General features: G+C 37.8%; 1 protein-coding gene across 1 annotated transcript in view; it reads right to left on the bottom strand.

The window, feature by feature from the left end:
- Positions 1–10,696, bottom strand: part of st6gal2a (ST6 beta-galactosamide alpha-2,6-sialyltranferase 2a) — a 64,861-nt gene that overhangs the window by 22,593 nt on the left and 31,572 nt on the right. The window lies entirely within an intron of this gene.

Here is a 10,696-nt window from a genome sequence, read left to right on the forward strand (position 1 = left end):
TTTTAACTAAGAGGACTCTTTTCAGTGTGAATGCAGCCAAAGTGACTCCTTGAAACAGGATTTGTACAGAAATGAATTATTGCAAACCTTTTCAATCTATATAAGCTGTTGTTCACAGTAACCATGATCACTATGAGCAGTTTTCATTATTTTGCAGTTTTTTTTCCTCAAGGTGATGATAAATTTGTTGTTTAACAAAGCTGAAGTTTGACACTCAATGCTTGATCAAAAAAAATGCAAATAAGGAATAAATGAGACAGAAATAATAAATACCTCAATATCAATTTCAAATATCTGTGCAGCAAATGTCACACAGTCTTCATGTTTTCACCACCGTCCTTTAGAACTGCTGCCTACTATTGGAGGGTACATCAAAAAGAAAAATAAATACATAACTGTGGCTCTCTGAAACTGGCACACAGTCGTTTGCATATGATTACAGCCCAGCACCATCGGGTGGTTGTGGCGGAGGTCGCTATGACAACATGGCGACTCTAGTGACATAAATTCTGATCACCGCCACCATCTGGCCGGCTCACAGACATTCCCAAAGTGCTCTCTAGTGGTTATCTCGTGCAACTGAAGCCACCAAGAGAAAACCACTACACTTTCACCCCTAATTCTGTCGTCCAACATGAGATCTTCAGCTTTTGATGGATGGTTGTAGTCATAATTAGAAACCTGTGCTGTCTGCCTGTCAGTGGATCGATCTGTCACTTCCACAGACCCTCCTTGTGCATTGATCTGACACCAGAATGGATGTTCCTCCAGTATTTTATCTGATACTCCTCCATCACTGCCACCAGTTGACTGTTACAACACTGATTGACATTCACAACAACACTACCTACTGCAAACAGTCACGCAACACATGCTCACTAGCTTGACATTGAGTTTGCCCTCAGTGCTCTGATATGATACAGTAAACACGTCTGTTCCCTGCAGGGCACGGACAGATTCTCAAGATGGTTTTCTTAAAGGAAGCCAAGAGATCGTGTTCTTTGTCTGCATCCAGCAGAAATGCATGCTGCTGCCAAAGCCAAAACAATCAGAGGTCAGTTTTACTGAACGGTGAACACACAACTTGATTTAAGTCTCACAAAAACAAGCATTAGCGTGTTAGTTGTGCTTCTGCGTAATACCTACTGTGTGATATCCAGTCGTGTGATTTCCTTGTCATGCTTTTTTGTTTTGCTTGTTGACAGGCTGAAACACTGTTGTATGTAACTGGTAATCTGACTTTTTGTGGTGGCTGTCTTTTTTCCTTCTTTTTCTCAAGAGACATCCACATGACACATTCAAAATATAATATTATATACTTGGTGGATGCAGGTAAATTCAAGGGTCAAAATTTAAGCATTCATGTCATAATATCACACAAGGAAGTGAGGATCTCTCTTTCTGAATATGCAATTTTTTTTATAATTTATGTCTATGCATTGTTTTCCAGGGTGTTCTTTTGCATAAAACCATCAGATATGACCTGTTCTTAATCAGTTCAAAAGGTCAAGATCAAATTATCTTATCCGAATGATCATTTATTGATCCCTGCAGGGAAATTCACTCTCTCCATTTGGCAGCCACTGTGCAGCACCAAGGAACCAACTCAAATGAACAATTTGGCAAAACAAAACAAAAAAAAAGGTATAAGGCATTACAATATCCTCTGTGGAAAAAAGTGTTTTGCTGGAAAGATTAACCCTAAAACAACTATGTTGGATAGATGTACAGACACCCTTCAGAATTACAACCATCTCACCCAGACTCTGTCAATCTAAAGCATCAAAATCTTGCTTTTGAAAAAAGGATGTTCCACTAAATCCATGAAAGTATAATTTTAATGTGATGCAGGAGGCTATTAGGACCAATAAAAACCTATGAAACATTGCTATTTCAATTCCTCCTGGGTTGGGCTCTTTTTAAAGTAATATTCACTGCTCTAATAGCACATTCTTTGACAAGAACCACAAGTATGTGTTATTGTACTGCTACTTTTACAGAATGTAATTAAGTAAATGACAGGGCACAATTAAGCCTATTCATGAATGCTAATAGAAACGTCTCTGTAAGTCACTTCACGGTGGCAAATCTACTCAGACTTTGCTTGATTGTCATAAATTATTTAACATGCCACAGGGAAGCAGTTGCAGCCTGTCAAAATGTGCTCATGACAAATCATTTCTATTGTTATTCTTTTCCCAAACCAGTGACACTCAGTCTTGTCTGACTGTGATCCCGCAAGATGAAGCGGTGTCCTCCTCATGACCTTTGTTTCAGGCTGCAGGGTGTTTCTTGATTTCTTTGGTTCCTCAACAGAGCAGACCTGAAAGTTTAAAACTGTCAAGAACTTCATAAGAAAGAGAAATTTCAAAAATATGCCCAAATATGAAGAATAAAAAGTAAAAATAGCATTGATCTTATATAATGTCACAACTAACTAAAATAATTAGGAGTACAGGACTCCAGGTTGAGAACTGATCTAGATTCATACCATTTAATTGTCCTTATAGTCCACGAGATTAAAAAAACGGAGAGATCTTACAATTTAAAATTAACTCCAAGCTTTTATATTTTGTTACAAAGCCTTTTTTTCTATTTGCCAAAGCATCTTCAAGTCTACATCCTCCCTGAACTGAAAAACATTTACCCAAGCCTCTGAAAACTCGTAAACAGCTCAGATTACCATAAGTACTTAGAGAGAGTTTTCAGGTGTTAGTGCGTCACTTCACTTCACTTCTAATAACGTTTTATTTTTACTCCCTATATTTTAACAAAAATATCTGTACTTTATACTCCTGACATTTTCAAAACAGGCTTGTTGCTTTAATTTTCATGCATTTGGGGGGAATTACTGATCATTTTCCTTTTACAAAGTTGTATGCCGCCTTCATTAAGATCAATTTCAACCTGAATGGATGAATATCAGCTAGAAAACACAGTTCCTTGGTGCATCCATCAGTGCGTGTCATGCAGACAGATGTAAGAAGATGAAACAGACATGAGAGGGAGACTCAACCTTGGAGACATGGTGAGGTTCAGTTAGCGTTGCAAAGAAGTAGCCAGCAGAAATGTCCTTTGGAGGGCTGCATTTTGCTTTTATACACAAGCGTACATTTTGGAGCCTGGAGCCACTTTTACTGAATAAATAAGTTGTATCAGTACTTTTTTTCGACCATCTGATCTTTGACTCTGATCAGGAGCCTCTCTGTTTCTCAAAGCACACACTCATCTGAGTTTTCTCTTCAAAGAAAAAAATCACTTCTTAAAAATCTATTGAGTTTGCTACATCTTTTCCCATCATCTCCCACTACACTTGTTTGTTGATTTAACCTCAACCTGATCGGGATCAATATTCCACCTCACCCCGTTTTAACAATTCTCTGTCTACCATTTCTCATGAGTGACACTCACTTATATCGGAAAACAGTATTAAAACTTAGTAACATGGACATCAGCTCAACAGTATATCCAGTATAGTTAATATCAGACTACATTTATTGTAACATACTGAACTACCAGTGTATTAAGTATAACTGTACATTCAATTTAATCAAAATGCAGTAAAACCTTTACGAGGCTTGACTTCTCACGTGACAGTACAAACAAAGCTTATATAGACTGTTCAATAAAAGATCTTCCTGTCTTTTAGTATTTATGCAAAGGAGTAGATGTTTTAATTTTCCGGGTGATTTTGCATATACTGACAGATCAGCATGTTTACAAGCTGTGAGTTGTTCATATTAATAGCTGGAAGTAAACCTTGGCATTATTTAACCGTAAACAGACTGTGAAACTTGGAGAAAGAGAGCTCATTAAAAGAAAATCATTGCCACTGGTCAGTGAGTTGTGTGCTCTCTACATCAGCAGTATTTTCTCAGTATGTGAAGCTCGTGACATGTACAGTGATTGAACTGTAGTATTACAACACCATTCCTCATACAGTCAAGAGTTTGATTAATTGAATTCTACGATAACAGGAACATTTATCAGCGTCCGTGAGATTAAACTTGAAACCGCTGCTCCTCTGTTGATGCAGCTTGTCCTTGCTGGACAAGTGACATTCCTCTTCTCACGTTCATGAATTCATTTTAAAGTTTGAGATCAACACCGCAACTTAAGAAAACACTTGCGAACAGAGGAAACACAACCAGATACCGAGACGCTTCAAGAAGCACAGAAGACAACAGCTTCCAGGTGATTCTACAAAGTGATGAACACGGTTGGACACAGTTGTTGACACTGTTTATGACTCATGTCATGTAGTTATTCAAGTCTGCTATCCATATGCTGGTGGAAAATGAGCTAAATTGTAAGTTTTTACAGTGAGACAACCAGTGTTGGACAATTTACACAGGAAGTGCAATAAATTAAGTTTTACTCTTTTTACCCTTATTAAAGTATCAACGTATCAGTTACTTGTTATATTACTTTTGTACCTTGTTGGCAGCCTTGTTGTGCTCCAAAGTTGAACAGATGATCCAGTGAACTGTTAAAACTAGGGCTACATGGTTAAAAAAAAAAAAAGTCAAGTTACAATTATTTTGACTGAAACTGCAATAGAGAGAAGGTAATTTTTGCATTACAATCATGATGATGTGATAAGTGTTTTGATCTGTACCAAACATGTTTCTTTCATCTGGAGTTTTAGGCCAGGGCATGCAGCACTACAGTACCTCATTATTATGCTGTTTTCTCACACATTTTTCCTTTTTCAGAAGTTTGTGATTTTTTGATGTCCTCTTCCATCCCCGAAAAATAAAACCTGGCAGAAGCAGCCAGTATCATAAGCAGGCTGCCTGATAATCTGGCAATAAATTAAATGAATAATCTTGTCCACTCTTATGTTTTGTCAAAGTCAAAAGGATCTTTTGAAATTAAGTCACTTTTGTCCTCTGCACTATTCTGGTATCAATCATGGCTCTTGTCATTAAATTAGTGTATGTACTGTAACATACAGGATTCCCTCTGTTCTGTGGCTTCAGGTTATAAACTGAATTGAAAAAAAGGTATTAAATGTCCTTTTTCCAATTACATTACTAACCTGTCAACCCATAATGGGCATGAGAATTGGCCAACATCCAACATCAGCATGTAGGGCCCAGCTACACGCGCACACACACACACACACACACACACACACACACACACACACACACGTTCAGGTTTTACAGTTTGATTTTATCTTTTCAATTTATTTTTAATTTAATTTTCTTTGTTCTATTTCTGTTTCATGTGACTAAGTTGCTATTGCGTGTATTTCTTCCTTGTGACACACTTTAAACTTAGTTAAGAGATGTGCTGCGCACATAAAGATTATTACTATTATTTACAAGAGAATTGAAATGCTGAGTCAATCCGTAAATCATTCAATTAGATGAGCAAAAGAAATTGACAACAATTGTGATGCTCAATTCTCAGAAAAAAATCTACACATTTCCTGGTTTCAGCCTCTTAAAATGTCAGAACATGATTTCAAAGTGTCAGGTTCTGTGGAAATTGTGATGGGTGTTACTATTTTCTGTTGTATGTCAAATGAAGCTGAGGTGACACATCAACTGATAATAAATAATCATAACATACAGCACAAATTTACATTTTTTAAGTTTAGCTATAAAGAAGTCCACCTCCAAAGCTGCCATATAAAATTTACCATTTTGACAGTAATTCTTTTCTGATATAACACTACATTAAGGTTATTTTGGTGTTTCAGTCGGCATGTAATTAGTATGTGAAAACTAACAGCAGAGCAGCATGGCAATCAACACCGTGTACGGAAAAAAAGAAAACATCTGGTTCCAGTTTAATGCCACTCCATGATTTATGCATTCATAGCATTGACTAAATTACTCTCATCATGTCATCATTTTTTGCTGTAGGAAAAGAACACAATCACTGTGAAATGTGTTGCTTATAAACTTTTATATCTCAGTGTTCCCAGGTTACATCTGCAGGCAGCTATCACTGTTTCTTTTTAAAGACTACCACCAGGGGGCACCAAATCAGAAATGTTAAAATTCTGCACAACTAAATCATAGTTAAAAACGACCACAATACACATTAGTTGCTTTTGCAAAAAAAAAAAAAAAAAAAAGATGAGCCAAATTAAGCAGAAAAACTGTATGTTGGACGACTGGTAGATGGAGAGAAGACAAAGGCTTCACCAGCACAGACTGAAGGATCCCCAACATGATATTTACTCAACAACACCACAAACTATCATCTCAAAATGACCATTTAACTCAAAACTTGTGTCAAAAACAATAAACAATACAAACTTCACAAAGACAAAATCTGTTGCAGGGCATTTAATTGAATAATTCTGTTTTTTCTCCATCCTGTGTCCTGTGGACTGGAGATGTAGTTCATCCTGTTCACCACATGATGTCAGCCACATATCACACACACACACACACACACAGCACTAGAGTAAACAAACCCAAAATCTCAGCTGCGATGCTCTTACAGTATGAACTTGATGCTGCAGCCACAGAGAAACCACATAATCTAAATGTCACCTGCAAGTGGCACAGAATGATTTCCACATTCGTCTTTGTCACAATTCACAGCTGCATAATGTTTTTTATGTTTTGATGCAGTGCAGCCTTAAGGGAAGGACAGCACGGCGAGAGGAAGTAGAAGAAGATCAATGCAGTTTGATTTCCTGTTGAAGCTGAGCCTGAGAATTAATGTAACAAAGTCAAGATTTTCCAACGCTGTAAGGCTGCTCCATAATTAATCGCCTCTATAACCTTTATCTCATTCATCAAGTTACTAAGTCCCCTGTCAAGCAAAACCTCTTTTTTAAGACCTGATTACCACGATGATGACACACTGAACCAATACCCTGCTGCTGTCTGACATGAAGATGTCGGTGAGTTGCCCTCAGAAAATAAATGGTTATGAATTACAATGTTTTATTTGACAACTTTCCTGTATTCTCGTAACGACTCTCTGATGTCGAATGTGAGGCATAGAGTTGGTTTTTTTTTAAATTGTTCAAATAGGAAAGGAAATGATGTGACTGCGGTTCTGAAAAGACACATTCATTTCCTTTAGTGCTGAGTACGTGCATATGGGTCACGTTATTGGCTGGAGACTAAAAACAAACATGAGGGGATGATGATACATCAACAGAGATTTAGAAGCACCTGCAGAGTTTAAATCCAAGGCCTGGAGCCCAGAACTGAAGTCTGCCTCTCTGTGCTCAAGCAGCTCCTTGACAAACTCAAGAAAAATCATTCATGCAAATTCTTTGCATCAAAGTTTTGTTTAATAATTATACACACTGTGAGTACACTATACTGCAGTAGTTTGCCTACAAATTTTGTGAAAAGGATCAAAAATCACTGTTAGCTTGGTACATGTTATTAGTATTTACCATTTGTTTGGCCGATAGTGTTTTTTGTTTGTTGTTGTTTTTGTTTTGTTTTTTCTCATCTTCATTCAAACTCGACAGAAACAAAGTCAAACTCACTGAAAATGTATTTGTTGGTTCCTCTCCACGGCGCCAACAATCACCAACTCTGGTTTGGTCAAAATAAACCCTTAATTCGCAGCTTTAGATGTGAAAATGTCACTGAGAGAAGAGTGACATTAGAGACGGCGCAGGGAGAAAGTGCGTCTACAGCAGGAATATTTTCACACCTAAAGCGGTGAATTGAGGGTTTATTTCAGCCAAACATGAGTTGGTGGTTGTTGGAGTGGTGGAAAGATGAGCCAAGACGCTTTTAGTGAATTGTATTTTGTTTCTGTCATGTTTAAATAAAGATGACTATGCTAACTAGCTAGCTAACAGTGCTAACAGTTAGAGACACTGAGGTATAAAAATGCTCAAAAACACTATATACAAAATTAATGTTAAATACTGTTAATTTGTACCAAATTAACTGTAAACGGTAACTTGGTACATATTGTTAATATAGGTTGCACTTAACGTTACTATAGTATTGACAGGAAGTAAACATCCAACTCATAACACAGCACATTGTGCAAGTAGAGAATCACTGTCCCTCAAGATTCTGTGGACACGGGAAGTGAAGAAGACATGATTCGATCGCACATGTTGCAAAATGGAAGAAGCGAGATGAGACATCGAGGGGCAAAGAGAGGAGACAGGTGAGGGCGAGATGACAGTGTCCAAAGTTCAGGATTATTTCAAGCTGAAACAAAAACTCTGTACAGTCTGTGTTTGTTGTAACCGTATTAGCCTTCCACAGTAGCATGATGTCACTGCTTCAGCATCTCAGCAGAAACCATCCAGTCCACGGAGCAGACACAAAAAAGGTCGTTCAAACGTTAGCATTTAACGTAAATCAATATGACTGCTAGTTGAGATGAGGGCTAAAGAGGAACTATGTTAATTGTAGCTATATGTAATGACTAGTTAAGACCATGATATCATTGTTAGTTATGATGTCTACTCAAGAAAATATAATGCTGCAGTCAATTTGTAAAATGTGTCATGATAGTCACACATATGCATCTGCACACGCACACCCCTCACAGTGATACATAAAATACACCAGAGAGCAAAATATCAGGACCTATAATTCACAATTGGAGCCTAAAATGCACCAATCCAATACAGCAGGTATAGTCAGGAGGGTTGGTGCGGTTCTGGCAGATAGCCCTAGGCAATAAATATGTTAGTTTTCCTAAAAAGGAATCCAATTAATTGTTCTTCTTTTTTTTCGCTTTTGCTCTTTAATAAAACAAAAGTAATTCTTATCCAAGTCATCAATGGAATAATCTACTCAATTATTAAAATAGCTGCAGCCCTACCCTTAATGTTCATCACAGATACATAACAACACACACTCACTGAACCTGAACACATCTTAATGCAAGTGAGGGCACCAGTGTTGAAAGACTGCAGTGTTGATGTTTTCACTGACACAGCACCATAAGTTAATTCCACTGCAACCACAAGGTCAGAGATTTGCATCACCTGCGTGCATCTGATGTTCAGTCAGTCTGAGAAAATTTTATCTGGGACAGCGAGAGTCTATAGAGCGTTATCAGCATATAGACACATTATCAAAGTACAGCCAAAGCTCTTCATATTAAAGCTTTTGATTCCTCTGAGCAGCTGAATGTACAAAGAAATGCAAGGAAGCTATACGTGATGTGAAGAAGGCTGATTGGTTACCAGAGGGGGTTCTGTTTTTTTTCGAGTGAGCCATCTGTCACTGACTTCACACTCTCCCCACTAACCAAAGAGCTGCCAAACTCCCTAAACCAAGAGCACACACATTCAAACACAAAGACGTATAGCCTACTAGGCACACACTCAACCCTGCTCACAGTCAGCTTGACAAGTTAATCAGCAAATGCCGTGCGAAAACCGGAGCCAATCATCGCTGATCCAAACGGATATTTGTTGACCTTTTGAATTCAGCATGTCGGCACGCAACTCTGCTCAAAGCAGAGGAGATCGAGCTAAATGTTTGACTTAGAATACATGATGCTGACTTACAGTATATATGTCGTTTAGTCACTAGTACTTTGAACTACTACCTGAGTCACTTATGTTCAGCTGGCGTTGTTGGCCAGCAAAGTAAATGTCTTAACGTGGATCTTAGTAATCTTGTTATACCTGCACTATTCAACTACAGCTCTACTCCACTCAGGCTCTGCTTTGTTGTGTTTTCATGATGAAACTCAACACTTCTTGCAGGAGTCTTACAATAAAAGACTTTGTTAAGAAGGAGAAAGTGTTTGCATTGGAAACCGATTTAAAAGTGTGGAGTTTGTGTTAACTGTCACCGCTACAAAATAACAGTAACAGCAAATAGGGCAAATTAAAGGGACAGAAAATCAAAAATAGATATATACTTGAGCTTTTCCTTAGCTCCATCAACTGGCCAAAACTTCTACTCTTCCACTTCCACAAAAAATATCCAAATCTAATGCCGTGCAGGATACTGAGTAAATTCATGCTCCCTGTAGGTTGGGTTCTTACCATATTAGACATTCTTGAGCTTCTCTCCACTCTTAGGTCCATTACCCAGCTTTGAATTTAATCTAACAGAGCTCTGAGAGCTTGTCATAAAATTTGCTTAAACATTCACGCTTCAGTGGAGAAGCCGTTTGACTTCAATGACCACATGCGTGTTTCCTCTACTGAGACTAGTCATGTTTCAATCCAAATTTAGGGCAAAGTTTTACAGACTTTCCAGAAATCAGCAAAAGAAAATGTGAATTAAAGCTGGGTTCGGCAGTTTATGTTTGACATCATTAGGCAAAACTTCCATAATAACCTTTAAGCATTAACCTTTAATGTGGTCTGACAAAAAAATAGACTTCTGCTCCTTCTAGCCTGTGACAGGTCCAAGCACATACAGTACATATCGAGTCTCATTTCCCAAACATCAGTGATTTGCTGACCTGGCAATGAAACTCAATTAATTACTGCATCTTAAATGAGTATTTCCATCCACTATTGTTATGTGAATATCAGCAGTTGAGCTCATAAAGACAAGACAGTTGGTATCATTAATTCTCCAGTAGTCAAACAGTGGAGAACATGATGGAAATCTGGTGTTTATGTTTGTTTCACAGGGTGTTGACTTTGGAGGCCCCGGTGGACAAACATGGTAGTGTTTCCTCCACCACAACAACAAAATATAACATCAAAAATAAAATTATCTAAAGAAAAACTCTTGCTTTTCTTTTAACTGGATAACAGAACTTTGCT

This window comes from Lutjanus erythropterus, chromosome 8, assembly GCF_056507025.1.
Source record: "Lutjanus erythropterus isolate fLutEry1 chromosome 8, fLutEry1.hap2, whole genome shotgun sequence".
NCBI lineage: Eukaryota > Metazoa > Chordata > Actinopteri > Lutjaniformes > Lutjanidae > Lutjanus > Lutjanus erythropterus.